The sequence below is a fragment of the Salvelinus alpinus genome, chromosome 11 (assembly GCF_045679555.1).
Source record: "Salvelinus alpinus chromosome 11, SLU_Salpinus.1, whole genome shotgun sequence".
NCBI classification, from domain to species: domain Eukaryota; kingdom Metazoa; phylum Chordata; class Actinopteri; order Salmoniformes; family Salmonidae; genus Salvelinus; species Salvelinus alpinus.
In genome coordinates this window covers 69,478,024-69,483,023 of record NC_092096.1, presented here as the reverse complement: position 1 = coordinate 69,483,023, position 5,000 = coordinate 69,478,024, and the positions used below count along the sequence as shown (strand labels likewise).

At 43.2% G+C, this 5,000-nt stretch overlaps 8 non-coding genes across 8 annotated transcripts in view; all 8 read left to right on the top strand.

Annotated features, from left to right (window-relative positions):
• trnar-ccu (transfer RNA arginine (anticodon CCU)) overlaps window positions 1-13 on the top strand; it is a 73-nt gene extending 60 nt beyond the window's left edge. The window contains exon 1 of the tRNA in view: window positions 1-13. This exon is cut by the window's left edge and continues 60 nt beyond it. This is a non-coding gene — a tRNA (tRNA-Arg).
• A 1,003-nt stretch (window positions 14-1,016) lies between these two features.
• Window positions 1,017-1,089, top strand: trnar-ccu (transfer RNA arginine (anticodon CCU)). The gene has a single exon. It is a non-coding gene; the product is annotated as a tRNA-Arg (tRNA).
• A 1,001-nt stretch (window positions 1,090-2,090) lies between these two features.
• Window positions 2,091-2,163, top strand: trnar-ccu (transfer RNA arginine (anticodon CCU)). The gene has a single exon. It is a non-coding gene; the product is annotated as a tRNA-Arg (tRNA).
• Window positions 2,164-2,442: 279 nt separating this feature from the next.
• trnar-ucu (transfer RNA arginine (anticodon UCU)) lies at window positions 2,443-2,515 on the top strand. The gene has a single exon. It is a non-coding gene; the product is annotated as a tRNA-Arg (tRNA).
• A 639-nt stretch (window positions 2,516-3,154) lies between these two features.
• Window positions 3,155-3,227, top strand: trnar-ucu (transfer RNA arginine (anticodon UCU)). The gene has a single exon. It is a non-coding gene; the product is annotated as a tRNA-Arg (tRNA).
• Window positions 3,228-3,878: 651 nt separating this feature from the next.
• Window positions 3,879-3,951, top strand: trnar-ccg (transfer RNA arginine (anticodon CCG)). The gene has a single exon. It is a non-coding gene; the product is annotated as a tRNA-Arg (tRNA).
• A 279-nt stretch (window positions 3,952-4,230) lies between these two features.
• trnar-ucu (transfer RNA arginine (anticodon UCU)) lies at window positions 4,231-4,303 on the top strand. Its single transcript has one exon. It is a non-coding gene; the product is annotated as a tRNA-Arg (tRNA).
• A 651-nt stretch (window positions 4,304-4,954) lies between these two features.
• Window positions 4,955-5,000, top strand: part of trnar-ccu (transfer RNA arginine (anticodon CCU)) — a 73-nt gene continuing 27 nt past the window's right edge. The window contains exon 1 of the tRNA in view: window positions 4,955-5,000. This exon is cut by the window's right edge and continues 27 nt beyond it. This is a non-coding gene — a tRNA (tRNA-Arg).

The window sequence follows — 5,000 nt, the reverse complement described above, 5'->3', positions numbered from 1 at the left end:
CCCATCTGGGGTGGATGAAGGCTATTTGGGATAGAAAAAGAGAGCTGGGCATTTAACACAGAGGTTGATCCATTGAAGCTATCCTATTCTATTTTTAGAAATGAAGTGCAAACAGGGTAAAAAAAAGTATAATTTCATGGGCATGTCTCTGTGCCCTCTGTGATTCTTTGTTTGACTGCTTCTTTCAGTTTGTATAGGTCATACTGATTACAGAGGCGCAGCGGAAGCGTGATGGCCCCGTAACCCAGAGGTTGATAGATCGAGACCACTCTCTGCAACCTAGTTAGCAAGTACCCCAGTGGCCTAATGGATAAGGCACTGTCCTTCTAAGCCAGGGATTGTGGGTTTGAGTCCCATCTGGGGTGGATGAAGGCACTTTGGGATAGAAAAAGAGAGCTGGGCATTTAACACAGAGATTGAAGCTATCCTATTCTATTTTTAGAAATGAAGTGCAAACAGGGTAAAAAAAAGTATAATTTCATGGGCATGTCTCTGTGCCCTCCGTGATTCTTTTTTTTAACTGCTTCTATCAGTTCGTACAGGTCATGCTGATTACAGAGGCACTGGCCTCCTAATCCATGTATTGTGAGTTCAAGTATTTTTTGGGGGTGCCTGAAAGCGGAGTGATGAAGTGGAAGTATCCTGGGCAGTTAACCCAGTGATTTATGGATCGAAACCATCCTCTGCTGTCCAGTTTGTTTTCAGCAATGAAGTGCAAAAACAAATATATAAAGCATAATTCCATGGGCATGTCTCTGTGCCCTCTGTGATGCTTTTTTTGACTTCTTTTGTCAGATATCCTACTCTATTTTTAAAAATGAAGTGCAAACAGGGTAAAAAAAAGTATAATTTCATGGACATGTCTCTGTGCCCTCCGTGATTCTTTTTTTAACTGCTTCTATCAGTTCGTACAGGTCATACTGATTACAGAGGCGCAGCGGAAGCGTGATGGCCCCGTAACCCAGAGGTTGATAGATCGAAACCACTCTCTGCTATCCAGATAGTTTTTAGCAAGTGCCCCAGTGGCCTAATGGATAAGGCACTGGCCTCCTAAGCCAGGGATTGTGGGTTCGAGTCCCATCTGGGGTGGATGAAGGCAATTTGGGATAGAAAAAGAGAGCTGGGCATTTAACACAGAGGTTGATGCATTGAAGCTATCCTATTCTATTTTTAGAAATGAGTGCAAACAGGGTAAAAAAAAGTATAATTTCATGGGCATGTCTCTGTGCCCTCTGTGATTCTTTGTTTGACTGCTTCTTTCAGTTTGTATAGGTCATACTGATTACAGAGGCGCAGCGGAAGCGTGATGGCCCCGTAACCCAGAGGTTGATAGATCGAGACCACTCTCTGCAACCTAGTTAGCAAGTACCCCAGTTGTCTAATGGATAAGGCACTGGCCTTCTAAGCCAGGGATTGTGGGTTTGAGTCCCATCTGGGGTGGATGAAGGCACTTTGGGATAGAAAAAGAGAGCTGGGCATTTAACACAGAGATTGAAGCTATCCTATTCTATTTTTAGAAATGAAGTGCAAACAGGGTAAAAAAAAGTATAATTTCATGGGCATGTCTCTGTGCCCTCCGTGATTCTTTTTTTTAACTGCTTCTATCAGTTCGTACAGGTCATGCTGATTACAGAGGCACTGGCCTCCTAATCCATGTATTGTGAGTTCAAGTATTTTTTGGGGGTGCCTGAAAGCGGAGTGATGAAGTGGAAGTATCCTGGGCAGTTAACCCAGTGATTTATGGATCGAAACCATCCTCTGCTGTCCAGTTTGTTTTCAGCAATGAAGTGCAAAAACAAATATAAAAAGCATAATTCCATGGGCATGTCTCTGTGCCCTCTGTGATGCTTTTTTGACTTCTTTTGTCAGATATCCTACTCTATTTTTAAAAATGAAGTGCAAACAGGGTAAAAAAAAGTATAATTTCATGGACATGTCTCTGTGCCCTCCGTGATTCTTTTTTTAACTGCTTCTATCAGTTCGTACAGGTCATACTGATTACAGAGGCGCAGCGGAAGCGTGATGGCCCCGTAACCCAGAGGTTGATAGATCGAAACCACTCTCTGCTATCCAGATAGTTTTTAGCAAGTGCCCTGGTGGCCTAATGGATAAGGCACTGGCCTCCTAAGCCAGGGATTGTGGGTTCGAGTCCCATCTGGGGTGGATGAAGGCAATTTGGGATAGAAAAAGAGAGCTGGGCATTTAACACAGAGGTTGATGCATTGAAGCTATCCTATTCTATTTTTAGAAATGAAGTGCAAACAGGGTAAAAAAAAGTATAATTTCATGGGCATGTCTCTGTGCCCTCTGTGATTCTTTGTTTGACTGCTTCTTTCAGTTTGTATAGGTCATACTGATTACAGAGGCGCAGCGGAAGCGTGATGGCCCCGTAACCCAGAGGTTGATAGATCGAGACCACTCTCTGCAACCTAGTTAGCAAGTACCCCAGTGGCCTAATGGATAAGGCACTGGCCTTCTAAGCCAGGGATTGTGGGTTTGAGTCCCATCTGGGGTGGATGAAGGCAATTTGGGATAGAAAAAGAGAGCTGGGCATTTAACACAGAGATTGAAGCTATTCTATTTTTAGAAATGAAGTGCAAACAGGGTAAAAAAAAGTATAATTTCATGGGCATGTCTCTGTGCCCTCCGTGATTCTTTTTTTAAACTGCTTCTATCAGTTCGTACAGGTCATTCTGATTACAGAGGCACTGGCCTCCTAATCCATGTATTGTGAGTTCAAGTATTTTTTGGGGGTGCCTGAAAGCGGAGTGATGAAGTGGAAGTATCCTGGGCAGTTAACCCAGTGATTTATGGATCGAAACCATCCTCTGCTGTCCAGTTTGTTTTCAGCAATGAAGTGCAAAAACACATATAAAAAGCATAATTCCATGGGCATGTCTCTGTGCCCTCTGTGATGCTTTTTTTGACTTCTTTTGTCAGATATCCTACTCTATTTTTAAAAATGAAGTGCAAACAGGGTAAAAAAAAGTATAATTTCATGGACATGTCTCTGTGCCCTCCGTGATTCTTTTTTTGACTGCTTCTTTCAGTTTGTATAGGTCATACTGATTACAGAGGCGCAGCGGAAGCGTGATGGCCCCGTAACCCAGAGGTTGATAGATCGAGACCACTCTCTGCAACCTAGTTAGCAAGTACCCCAGTGGCCTAATGGATAAGGCACTGGCCTTCTAAGCCAGGGATTGTGGGTTTGAGTCCCATCTGGGGTGGATGAAGGCAATTTGGGATAGAAAAAGAGAGCTGGGCATTTAACACAGAGATTGAAGCTATCCTATTCTATTTTTAGAAATGAAGTGCAAACAGGGTAAAAAAAAGTATAATTTCATGGGCATGTCTCTGTGCCCTCCGTGATTCTTTTTTTTAACTGCTTCTATCAGTTCGTACAGGTCATGCTGATTACAGAGGCACTGGCCTCCTAATCCATGTATTGTGAGTTCAAGTATTTTTTGGGGGTGCCTGAAAGCGGAGTGATGAAGTGGAAGTATCCTGGGCAGTTAACCCAGTGATTTATGGATCGAAACCATCCTCTGCTGTCCAGTTTGTTTTCAGCAATGAAGTGCAAAAACAAATATAAAAAGCATAATTCCATGGGCATGTCTCTGTGCCCTCTGTGATGCTTTTTTTGACTTCTTTTGTCAGATATCCTACTCTATTTTTAAAAATGAAGTGCAAACAGGGTAAAAAAAAGTATAATTTCATGGACATGTCTCTGTGCCCTCCGTGATTCTTTTTTTAACTGCTTCTATCAGTTCGTACAGGTCATACTGATTACAGAGGCGCAGCGGAAGCGTGATGGCCCCGTAACCCAGAGGTTGATAGATCGAAACCACTCTCTGCTATCCAGATAGTTTATAGCAAGTGCCCCAGTGGCCTAATGGATAAGGCACTGGCCTCCGAAGCCAGGGATTGTGGGTTCGAGTCCCATCTGGGGTGGATGAAGGCAATTTGGGATAGAAAAAGAGAGCTGGGCATTTAACACAGAGGTTGATGCATTGAAGCTATCCTTTTCTATTTTTAGAAATGAAGTGCAAACAGGGTAAAAAAAAGTATAATTTCATGGGCATGTCTCTGTGCCCTCTGTGATTCTTTGTTTGACTGCTTCTTTCAGTTTGTATAGGTCATACTGATTACAGAGGCGCAGCGGAAGCGTGATGGCCCCGTAACCCAGAGGTTGATAGATCGAGACCACTCTCTGCAACCTAGTTAGCAAGTACCCCAGTGGCCTAATGGATAAGGCACTGGCCTTCTAAGCCAGGGATTGTGGGTTTGAGTCCCATCTGGGGTGGATGAAGGCACTTTGGGATAGAAAAAGAGAGCTGGGCATTTAACACAGAGACTGAAGCTATCCTATTCTATTTTTAGAAATGAAGTGCAAACAGGGTAAAAAAAAGTATAATTTCATGGGCATGTCTCTGTGCCCTCCGTGATTCTTTTTTTTAACTGCTTCTATCAGTTCGTACAGGTCATGCTGATTACAGAGGCACTGGCCTCCTAATCCATGTATTGTGAGTTCAAGTATTTTTTGGGGGTGCCTGAAAGCGGAGTGATGAAGTGGAAGTATCCTGGGCAGTTAACCCAGTGATTTATGGATCGAAACCATCCTCTGCTGTCCAGTTTGTTTTCAGCAATGAAGTGCAAAAACAAATATAAAAAGCATAATTCCATGGGCATGTCTCTGTGCCCTCTGTGATGCTTTTTTTGACTTCTTTTGTCAGATATCCTACTCTATTTTTAAAAATGAAGTGCAAACAGGGTAAAAAAAAGTATAATTTCATGGACATGTCTCTGTGCCCTCCGTGATTCTTTTTTTAACTGCTTCTATCAGTTCGTACAGGTCATACTGATTACAGAGGCGCAGCGGAAGCGTGATGGCCCCGTAACCCAGAGGTTGATAGATCGAAACCACTCTCTGCAATCCAGATAGTTTTTAGCAAGTGCCCCAGTGGCCTAATGGATAAGGCACTGGCCTCCTAAGCCAGGGA